Source organism: Nannospalax galili, unplaced genomic scaffold (assembly GCF_000622305.1).
Source record: "Nannospalax galili isolate Female #2095 unplaced genomic scaffold, S.galili_v1.0 scaffold405, whole genome shotgun sequence".
Lineage (NCBI taxonomy): Eukaryota > Metazoa > Chordata > Mammalia > Rodentia > Spalacidae > Nannospalax > Nannospalax galili.
In genome coordinates this window covers 839,547-851,301 of record NW_008354532.1, presented here as the reverse complement: position 1 = coordinate 851,301, position 11,755 = coordinate 839,547, and the positions used below count along the sequence as shown (strand labels likewise).

The 11,755-nt window shown below is 42.3% G+C and overlaps 1 pseudogene; it reads right to left on the bottom strand.

Moving 5' to 3' along the window:
• Window positions 1-3,549: 3,549 nt before the first annotated feature.
• The window catches only part of LOC103748990, a 10,992-nt pseudogene continuing 2,786 nt past the window's right edge, over window positions 3,550-11,755 (bottom strand).

Here is an 11,755-nt window from a genome sequence, read left to right as displayed (position 1 = left end):
TGCCTACAAAGGTCAGAAGAGGACATTGGATCCCCTGGAACTGGAGTTAGGACAGTTGTTAGCTGCCACGTGGGTGATGGGAGTCAAACCCAGGTCTTCTGCAAAAGCAACCAGTGCTCTTAACCACTGAGCCATCCCTGCAGCCCCAATGTTAGTTAATCTTAATGAGTACAAAAACTTAATTTTTCCGGGTGTGGCTATCCATACCTTTAATCCCAGCACTCGGGAGGCAGAGGCAGGTGGATCTCTGAGTTCAACGCCAGCCTGGTCTACATAGTGAGTTCCAGGTAACTGGGCCTACAGGGAGACTGTCTCAAAAAGAAATCAAAACAAAAAACAACTGTTATATTTTTTGGAAAATAAAAGGAAAGATAGAGGAGAAGGAGACAAGAAACCAGATCCAGACCTGCAACAGGCAAGGAATATATCTTCCTTCATTCAAAGAGGATACAGTGAGAGGTAGAGGCTGTCCTTGGGAACCAAGCATCTACAACTAAACAAAGAAAATGGGGTTTTTTTATACCAGGGTTGTAAGACACAGCTGCACTTTGTGGGGAGTTGAATTAGTGCCCGGGTTTGGCGTCCTTGAGGGTCTCTTTTCTCAGACAGGCGGGTGAGTTATCTATGGCACTAAAGGAGACAGGTGGGCTTCATAAACACTTTCAGGCTTGGGAGTGACCAACTGATAAGGGGTGAGCAGAGCCAGGCTTGAGCAAGGCCAGGCTGCCAATTTAGGGCCAGTTAGACATTTTAAGGGATTTATGGATTTCCCTAATGAGGCTTGTGGCTCTTTTGCAAGTCACACATTCTATCAACAACAACAAAAAAAATAAATAAATAAACTTAATTTCAGCTTAACATATAGGAAAATTTTTTTGAAGGAACACAGGTTTAAATCGAATAACATCTTTTGAAGTAACATCTCAGGCCAGCTCTTAAAATCCTGAGGTTTACAGAGGTTGTGGAGGAGTGGCTTTGGAAGTTGTGGAGGAATACCTGAAGCCATATTTTCTGGACATGACAGCACTATTGCACACCTGAACTCACAGCAGCTGTGACTACATGCACAAGACCTACCCAAGATCCAGTCAACCGAAAGCCCAGTATGGGTCGGGGAGGAGCCCATGAAGTCCACCCCTGCCTAAGGAGCTATTGGCAGTTGATCGCTGCTGCGGGGAGGGCCATTCAGCTTTCTTCAGGGATGCAGCCTAGTAGGTCCGCCATGGTCCAGTGGCTGGCCCTATGCTCATACATCCAATGGCAGCACCAAGTGAACCCAGTGGGTTAAAATAAAGAATAGATGAAGTAGGGAAGGGCAAGTGGTGAGGGGCAGGTAATGAGAGAAAAGTTGGAGGGGAGGGGATAGGGTGGATTTGATCAAAGGATATTATACACATGTATGAAATGCTCAAACAAACATTTTTTAAATTCTGAGGAGCTGGAAAGATGGCAGAGCAGTTAAGAGCACTTATTGCTCTTGCAGACAACCGAGGTTCAGTTCCTAACACCCACATGGCAGCTAACAAGCACAGTAATTCCAGTTCCAGAGGATCTGACACCCTTTTCCGGCCTTCAGGTTCTCCTACACACATGTGGTACACATAAACCCACACAGGCACACACACACACATAAAAATAATAAATATCTTAAAAAGTTAGAATTAGGGAGCTGGAAAGATGGCTCAGCAGTTAAGAACACTGACTGTTCTTGCAGAAGACCTGGTTCAAATCCCAGCACCCACAAGGCAGCTAACAACTGTCCATAACTCCAGTTCCAGGGGACCCAATGGCCTCTTCTGTCCTCCTCAGGCATTGCACAACACAGGTGCACTTACTTACATGCAGGCAACAGACACATACACATAAAATAAAAATAATAAAATATTTTCTAAAATTTAAAATTACAGTTACTTTGAATTCATTTTCAACTAGACTAGTAAGCATAGCATTTTCATTTCTCAGAGAGAGAGAGAGAGAGAGAGAGAGGACATATTAGTTGGGCATGGTGGCACACACTGATATTCCCAGCACTCTTGAAAGCTGGAGATCAGCCTGGGCTACATAGTGAGACACCATATCAAGCAATAAAAAACAGCTGTATGTAATGGCATATGCCCCTAGTCTCAGCACTTATGAAGCTACAACAGGAGGATTACCTTGAGTTTGAGACCAGCTTGATCTACATAGTGAAATCCTGTTTCAAAATGCAAAAACAAACAGGGAGAGACCCCCTAACTTTGAGTTGGCAGCTAACTGCTCCCTTGTTAGAAGTGACAGAACACTTCCTCTCCTGCTGAAGTCTCTCCTGATGGTCAGCACAGAATGGCTGTTTCATTGACTTCCCTTCAGAAATAAATAAGCCCGGCATGGTGATACACATATCTGTAATCTGAGTACCAGAGAAGGCAAGGAAGATTCAAGGTCAAACGACTACATAATGAACACAAGCCAGTCTGGGATACATGAGACCTTGTTTCAAAAAGATGGGAAAGAAGGGGCTGGAGAGAAGGCTCAATGTTTAGGAGCACTTCCTCCTCTTGCAGAAGACCAGGGTTCAAATCCCAGCACCCACACAGCAGCTAACAATTGTTCATAATTCCAGTTCCAGGGGATCTGGAACTGAGCTAAGAAGCCCACTTCTGTCCTCCATGGGCATTGCACAGCATAGGTGTACTTACATACATGCAGACATAACACTCATACACATAAAATAAAAATAAATAAGACTTAAAAAGATAGGAAAGGAAAGAAAAGGAAAAAGGAAAAAGTTCAATCCTGTCTGGTGGCCCAGAACTGTGTCCCAGCTAGTCATTACTCAGGAAGCTGAAGCAGAAGGTTCAAGAATTCAAGGCCTGCCTGGGTTACATAATGAAACTCTGCTTCAAAATAAAAAAATAAGCTGGGTATGGCCATGCACACCTTTAGTCTCAGCACTTGGGAGACAGAGGCAGGCGGAACTCTGTGAGATCCAGGTCTGCCTGGTCTACATAGTAAGTTCCAGGCCAGCTGGGACTACAGGGAGACCCGGTCTCAAACTGACCAAAAAATAAAGATAAATAAAAATAAAAATGGACTGGGGATTTAGTTCAGTAGCCCTGGGTTTGATCTCTAGTACCAATAAATAAAGAGATAAATAAATAAAATAAGTATATAAATAAATAATAAATAAATAAATAAATAAATAAATAAATAAATAAATAAATAAGCGAGCCAGCAATGTTGGGTTGGCCAGTACCCAGTGTTGTAAATGGGTGGGTGAACCAATTGATGGAATACCTAAATCCTACATTTCCCATGGTCATAGGGAGATAACTCTTTTACACAAAAAAACAGGCAGACCTGGTTTTACAGGTGGTGGTGCACACCTATAATTCCAGCAATCGGGAGACTGAGGCAGGATGACTACTGTGAGTTAGAAGCTAGCAAGTGCTATGTAGAAATATCCTGTCACCAATACAAGGAAAGGAAAGAGAAGAGGAAGAGGAAGAGGAAGTGGAGAGAAGAGAAGAGGAGCAAAGGACCACTACAACTAAATGGACCAGTGGGGCATTAACAACTGCTATGAAAGATCTCCACACCATCTTCTTCTAAAAGAAAGTCATCGGAGTAAATATCATAGGTTTGTACTGACAAATAATCATATGCATATTTACAAGTAAACATTCCATAATCACTTCCATTTGATTGTTGAGGAATCTTGTGTGGCTTCATACTGTAGTGGGTCCATTCTAAAAGATTCAGATCAGGGACTGAAGAAATGGCTCAGTGTTAAGAGCACTGGCCGCTCTTGCAGAAGACCTGGGTTCAAATCTCAGCACCCACATGGCAGCTAACAACTGTCTGTTACTCCATTTCGAAGGGATCCAACACTCTCTTTTGTTCTCTCTGGGAACTGCACTCACTACACAGATGCACTTACATACATGCAGGCATAGCACTCATACATATAAAATAAAAATAAATAAAATTTTAAAAAGAAAGACTCCTATTTTAAAATAAATAATAAAGTAAAATAGAAGATTCAGATCAATATTTCTTTTGGTCTTTCATCCTGTAAATACTGAAAGAGAACTTCACAAACCTTGTGGCCCTTTTGCCCCATAGAATACAAATATTTAAGATACCATTTTCGTAGGCCCATCACCACCAGGCTCCAGCATAGCTTCTGATGAATAGGAACCAGAATAAGTTCTTGTTTGTATTAGTTACTTTTCTGTTGCTGTGATAGAAACACTGACCAAAACAACTTATAAAAGGAAGAGTTTATTTGAGCTTAAGATTCCAGGGGAATTATAGTCCATCATGGCAGGGAGGTGTGGTGGCAGGAGGTGGCTGGAGCAGGAGCAGACAGCAGAGCACTCACATCTTCAAGCAAGCACAGGCACACATGCACACAAAATAAAATATTAAAAAAAGAAAAAATACTGAATATATGAAGTGCTAGGTTGCCTTGCTTTATATTTCTTTTCATTAGAAGATTCACATGAAAATTAACACCCTCACCACTGAGCCAGTGATTGTTCCTTAAGGTCTGGATATCTCTTCAAGTAATAATTGGCAATTTGAAAGAACAATTTACAATCCCAATCTTTGGGCCTGGGCCTAGGGCATTTCTGGTTTCCTTTTCCGTGTCCTTTGTAAGTTCAAGGAGATCCTCCATTCCTCTATCTTTCTCTTTCCTGAGAAATTACCTTCCTTTGCCTGAAGTACTGGCTGGCATTTCCCTCCCAAGTAAGCTCTGACAGAGCTCGGTGGACATACCTGATGAGTTAGGATACAGCTGGTGCCCCTTCCACCTTCATTTTCAAGTGTGATTCCTACAATCTTCTCTACAACACAAATTTGCCCCTTTGAATACACCTGTTCCCTTTTTACTGGACAGCGAGGTTCCCTAGTTTCAACAGCTCCATGTTGTTCTGGGTTGTTTTAACTCCCAGATTCTCCTCTGTGGTCCTTAATATGCTCATCTGACTTTTCTGAGGCCTGAGGTGGTGTGAGTTGCACGGGGACAGAGTTTCCGGTCACCTTCTTTAAGCTGCTTCAACAACCTTCCCTGTGTCTGTTTCCTCTTCTCAACACCCGCCTCCACCGTACAGTGAAGATGCCCTGGACTCTTGTCACCCTCTTCAGAAATCAATTCTGTTACATCCTGTTCCTCAGACTTCTAAGTTCAGGAACTTTCTGAATTGCTTGACTATAGCGATGGCCACACCACCTTTTCTTACAGCCTTCAGATTTCAAAGTACATCCATAGGACTCTGTGTGGCTGACCTCTGGCTGCTGTCCCTCTGATCTTTGGAGGGTCACATATTTCATGAGATTTATTATCCGGTTTTAGCCTGTTGTTCTGGGCCCTAGAATTCAAAGTACTTGTCCTGAAGGCGCCACGGCCCCTGTTCCAGGACAAGCAGAAGATGCCGTGGGCTTTGGGGTCAGCTGGGAGCCAGCCCAGATAAAATGACTGCGTGGCAGAGACAGTTTTTCACTTGGTGAAGAATGCAGTCTTCTCTTGTATTTTTCACTGGCTGGTAGTTCATCTAATTCCACTGAGGAAAACTGCTGTTTGGGCAGCCTCCTCTGAAAGGCGGGGGTAAAAAGGACAACAGTGCCGGGAGTCGATCAGGCGGCTGAGCACCGCACACACGCCTGCTTAGTCAAAGGTCCAGATGCCAGTTTGAAAAGCGAATCCCAGCCGGTGAGCTCGATGCTCCCTAGGAAGGTGGGGGAAGGAGCCCTTGCCCTTCATTTGGATTCTTCCTTTCAGCATGTTTGTTTTCTCTTGCTTAACTTAGTCCACGCTATCATAGACTGCAAGATACAAACATTGGGGGCTAGGGGGAGGGGACTGTAGAGACAGTGTCTCACTATGTAGACCAGGCTGGCCTCGATCTCACGGGGTCAGCCTGCCTCTGCCTGCCAAGTACTGGGCTGACCAAGAAATCTTTAATTTTGGTGTTAAGTCATCATTAAGTTGCCTTATAATTAGGTTTTTCTAGCTTTAAGATGCTGTGACCTAGGCTGGGTGCCTTTAATCCCTGCACTTGGGAGGCAGAGGCCGGCAGATCCAGCGTGATCTCCATGTGGAGTTCAGGCTGGCTGGGTCTGCAGGGAGACCTTGCCTCAAAAAAAAAGAAAAGAAAAAAAAAAAAGATAACCTGTCCTGCCCCTAGTTGTAATCATCTTGAACCAGGCCTGGTGGCCCAGGGGAATGACCCCCAACACCAACACATAGGAGGTAGAGGCATGAAGAGCATGAGTTCAACTCCACAGTGAGTTTGAGGCCATCCCTGGCTGTATGAGATCCTGCCTCATAAAAAGCAAAAGTAAGAAAATTTTAAATTATCTAGGTTTTCTGAAATTAATAGAATTGGTCCTCCCTAGTCTTTGGTTCCATGTCCAGGGAGTTAACAAATTGAGAAAGGATAATACTTGAATTAAAAATACTTGGAAGAGGGTCTGGCATGATGGCACACACCTTTAATCCCAGCACTTAGGAGGCAGAGGCAGGAGGATCTCTGTGAGTTCAAGGCCAGCCTGGTCTACATAGTGAGTTCCAGGCCAGCTGGAGCAACAGGAAGACCCTGTCCCAAAAAAAAAAAAAAACTTGGAAGGGGGCTGAATATAGATCAACGGCAGGGTACCTATGACATACGTTCCATAAAGAACCAAAAAAAAAAAAAAACTTGGAAGGGGGCTGAATATAGATCAACGGCAGGGTACCTATGACATACGTTCCATAAAGAACCAAAAAAAAAAAAAAAAAAAACTTGGAAGAGGGCTGAATATAGATCAACGGCAGAGTACCTATGACATACGTTCCATAAAGCACCAAAACAAAACAAAAACTCTCACTCTAGAGAGACGAGAATTGCATCAATATTGAACATACTTAGGTATTTTCTTTTCATCACTGCCCAATCAAAACATCATAAAAATTATTTCCTTACCATTTACATTATATTATGTTATAGTAATCTTCAGATGACCTAAAGCATATAGAAGGATATACATAGGGAAATGCAAACACTAGACCATTTTATGTAAGATTAGAGTCTATGGATTCTTTTATGGAGTGGAGTTCCTGGAACCAGTCCCCCTGGGATGCTGAGGGGTGACCATGTTGTCGTCATCTGTTGTTTACATTTGTGCCCTTGGTCATCTGTAGTCTGTCTGCCTTTATGTATAATATTAGTAGAAGATTCTTTTTTACTGTTTCCATATGGTTGTCAGTTTTCTAATTATCTAACCCTATGTCAACAATATCCAGTACTTATATCCATACAACAGGAGCTTCTTTTTATTCCATGTTTCCAATGTTGATTTAGCTATTTAGGAAAACTTTTTTTGTTGTTATACTGTAAAAATACATCATGTCCCTTAAAAGTTTAACTGAAAATTTTATTCTGTTTATTTGATATTTATACATTAATTTGAGGGATTTGATTATTTACATAGTTGTCTCACTCTGAAGCATGGAATGACATTCAGACCATTTTCTACTCTTTGTTATAGCTTTCTTTTTCTTTTTTTTTGTATTTTGGAACCAGGGTCTCCCTGGAACTCACTATATAGACCAGGCTGGCCTTGAACTCATGGATATCTGCCTGCCTCTGCCTCCCAAGTGCTAGGACTACAGGTGTGTGCCACCACACCCAGCTAAAGATTGCATTTTCAAAAAAGGGATAGAAAACTGACCGACTAGCTCTCACTAGATGCCCGGCACCTTTGTTACAGTCTTAAACTTTTCTCCATGAAAGTATCACTACTGGGGAAGAGGTGGGTCAGTGGTTAAGAGAATGCTCCACAGTCATGAGGACCTCAGTTCAGATCCCAGCACCCATGTAGCAATTCAGATGTCCTGCTCATGCCTGTAACCGCAGCTCCATGAATGGCAGAAGCAGGAGGGTTGCTGGGGCTTGCTGGCTCCCAACTTAGTCAAGAAAAGGTGAGCTCCAGTTTAAGGACAAATTCTGCCTAAAAATGAATAGCAGAGCATGATAGAGGAGAGTCTTCTCTTCTGGCCTCTGCATGTGGGGACACACATGCATACCACTTTTTAAAAATATTTTATTATTTTTATTGTATGTGTATGCGTGTATTGCCTGCATGTAGGTGAGTGCGCCCGTGTCGTGCAATGCCTGCGGAAGTCAAAAGAGGCTGTCAGACCCCCTGGAACTGGAGTTACAAACAACTGTTAACTGCCATGTGAGTGCTGGGATTCGAACCAAGTTCTTCTGCAAGAACTACCAGTGTTCTTAACCACTGAGCCATCTCTCCAGCCCCATGACTTTTTTTTTTTTTTTAAGTATCACTACTAGCACTAGGGAGACCAAGGCAGAAAAATGTCAAAATTTCAGGTCAGCCTGAATAATAAAAGAATATTCTGTTATAAAAACAAACAAACAAGAGCTGGAGAGATGGCTCAGCAGTTTAGAGCACTGGCTACTCTTGCAGAAGACCCAGGTTCAAATTCCAGCACCCACATGGAAGCTAACAACTGTCCATAACTCCAGTTCCAGGAGATCCCATGCCTTCTTTTGGCTTTTGAGGGCATTGCTCAACACAGGTACATTTACATACCTGCAGGTAATACACTCATACACATAAAATAAAAATAATAAAGTAAAAGGAAAAGCATAAGGGACCAGAAAAGGTGGCTCATTAAGTAAAGGTATATAACTCTAAGCCTGATGATCTGAGTTCAGCCCCAGATCCCACATGGTAGAAAGAGAGAATCTGCTCCTACAATATGCACAAGCATGCAATACATAATAAATGTAATAGGGCATATTTTTAAAATCGAAAGTCTATTTTCTTTCTTACATTTAATTTTTAATTTAATTTAACTTAATTTTAGTGTTTGTTATCAAATCCAGGGCCTTCCATTGTTAGGAAGTGTTCTGCCACTGACACTTTCCAGTGTTTCCACTGTTTTTTTCCTTCTTGTTTTTTTAATTATCAATTTTAAAATTTATTTAAATGTTATAATTTAATGATTAACTCTTTTGTTTTAAATCTATCTTGTTTTCTTTCTTTGTTAGTTTTAATTTTTTATTTATTTAGGAACTGGAGAGATAGCTAGTGATCAGGAGCACTGGCTGCTCTTGAAGAGGACCCAGGCTCAGTTCCCAGCACCCACAAGGTGGCCAGCAGCAATCTGTAACTCCAGTTTCAGGGGATCTCACACCCTCTTCTGGCCTTCATGGGCACTGAACAACATGGGTGCACTTACATCATGCAGGCAATATGTTCATACACATAAATTTTTTTTAATTAAATAATTTTTTTTGGTCTTTTTGAGACACGGTCTCCATGTAGCCTCAGCTGGCCTGGAACTCACTATGTAGACCAGGCTGGCCTCGAATTCACAAAGATTCACCTGCCTCTGCCTCCTAAATGCTGGAACAAAAGGCATGTGCCACCACGCCCAGCGCTAAAAAATTAAATAAATATCTTTAAAATATTTTTATGTATTGTTTTTGTTTCATGTGTATGAGTGCTTTGCCTACATGTATGTAAATACCCGAGGAGACCAGAAGAGATCGTCAGAGTTATGGATGGTTCTTAGCTTCTATGTGGGTGCTGGGAACTGAATCCGGGTTCTCAGCAAGAGCAGTCAGTGCTCTTGACTGCTAAGCCATCTCTCCAGCCTCTTTTTCAAAAGACAGGATCTATCTCTGTGTCCCTGACTGGCCTGAACTTGCTATGTAGACCAGGCTGTCCTCAAACTCAGAGATCACCTGCCTCTGCCTCTTGAGTGCTGGGAGTAAAGGAATGTACCACCTCATACCTAGATCTTGTTTCTTGTTAAATGCATGTAGGGACTGGGGGTGCAGCTTTCACTCTGAGCTGCATTTGTGAGGCCCTGCATTCAGTACCTAAGACTGCAATAAATTCATGCAATTTAAAGAGACTGGTTCCTGTAGTCTAGCCTGGCCTTGATCTTACTATGTAACCAAGGGTGACCTTGAACTCTTGATCCTCCAGCCTCTACCACTCAAATGCTGGTATTATGGGCATGTGTCACCATGCCTGGTTTATGTGGTACTGGTGATAGAACCCAAGGCTTCATGCATGCTAGGCAAGCACTCTACCAACTGAGCTGCAGCCCTAAACCAAAATTATAATTTTTTCACTGAGAGAGAACTGTGTTAGTTGGACCCACAAGGTTTTGCATACAGTTTTTTCATTAACTTTTAAGTATTAGCTTACAGTATATTCTCTTTTTTAATAGAAAGTTTACTTAGTAATATAAAACTGAATTTTGAATATACAAAACTATCTTTTTCTAAGTAGACTTTAATTGCTTGCAGTGTGCTGAAACAAAGCTCCACTCAGAAATGTCCCTGGCAGTGCTGAAGGAAAATCCTCCCAGTATGATAGCTTACTATATGCAGTTAAGTGGTGTTCTCCCAAAATTCATGTCTAGTCTGTGCATGTGGCCTTATTTGGGGATGATATTTTTGCAGATGTCATCAAGTTAAAATGAGATCATTCTGGGTAGTTTGTGTTCTAATCCAATGATGGATATCCTTATGATAGGAGGGAAATTTGGACACAGATACACAAGGAAAATTCCATGTGATAATGGAGATAGAGATTAGAATAATAGATATTTGAGCCAGCAAACTCCAAGGATGGCCAGCAGTCACCAGAAACTGAGCAGAAGCAAGGAAAAATCCTCCAGAGAGTCTCCAGAGCCTCCAAAGAGAGTCTGACCCTGTTGATCCTAACTTCAGACTTCTGACTTCCAGAACTGAGAGGAAATGCATTTCCGATATCTACTTTGTCTGAAATGAGAAGGCAAAAGTATGTCCATCCACTGATTCCTGTGGAGTTGTAAACCATCTGACCAGGTGATCAGAGGAGGGGAAAGACTAAAGGAGTTGGTGACAAAGAAGTATGGAAGGAGGCATGTCAACAGACCTCTCTTGGGAAAGACAATCTGAAAACATATTAATATCTATGCGAGTGCTCACCAAAGGAGATTCGCTGTAGTGGAAGCTCATAATAACCAACTGAACAACACAGTCTGTGGATGTCGCTGATCTCTTTGTCCAACAGTCTACTTTTTACTCAGTGGACTCATACGGAAAGTGTGATGGCAAAAGTAAGGCTGGGCATGGACTTAACGATGTAGACTTCTTATGAAGGCTGGCCAGGGTAACACTATTGCTGAGAGTCTGATCTAACGTCAGACACCAGCATGTGACCTCTGATACAGCACCATTGCCCAGAGTGATCAGCAGCCACCTGGTACAGGGTTGACTACACTGGTACTTTCCCATTGCTGAGAGGGCAGAAATTCATCTTCATTAGAACATGCACATCATCTATGGGTAGATGATTTCTCTACTGGTGACTATTCTGCCAAGGCCTCCACACACTCACAGAATGCCTGCTCAGCATCATGGTGTGCACAGAGTACTTCGTCTGATCATAAGACACACATTTCATAGTCATGAGGATGTGCCTATAGAATTTAGAACTCCATCAGCTAGAAGTGGCTATGCTAACTAAAGACAGAGTTACTGACAACTTGCTTATGGTGACTGTCCTAGTCTGTTTGGGATGCTATGACTAAATAATATAGACCAAGTGACTTATGAACAGCTAACTCAGTTCTGGAGGCTGTAAGTCCAAAATCAAGGTACCATCAATATTGCATGTAGTGATGTTGTTGCTCCCCCCCGCCCATAGACAGCCTTGTTTTGTTGGAAGCAGGAAGGATCTCTTCATGCTTTTTTTTTTTTTT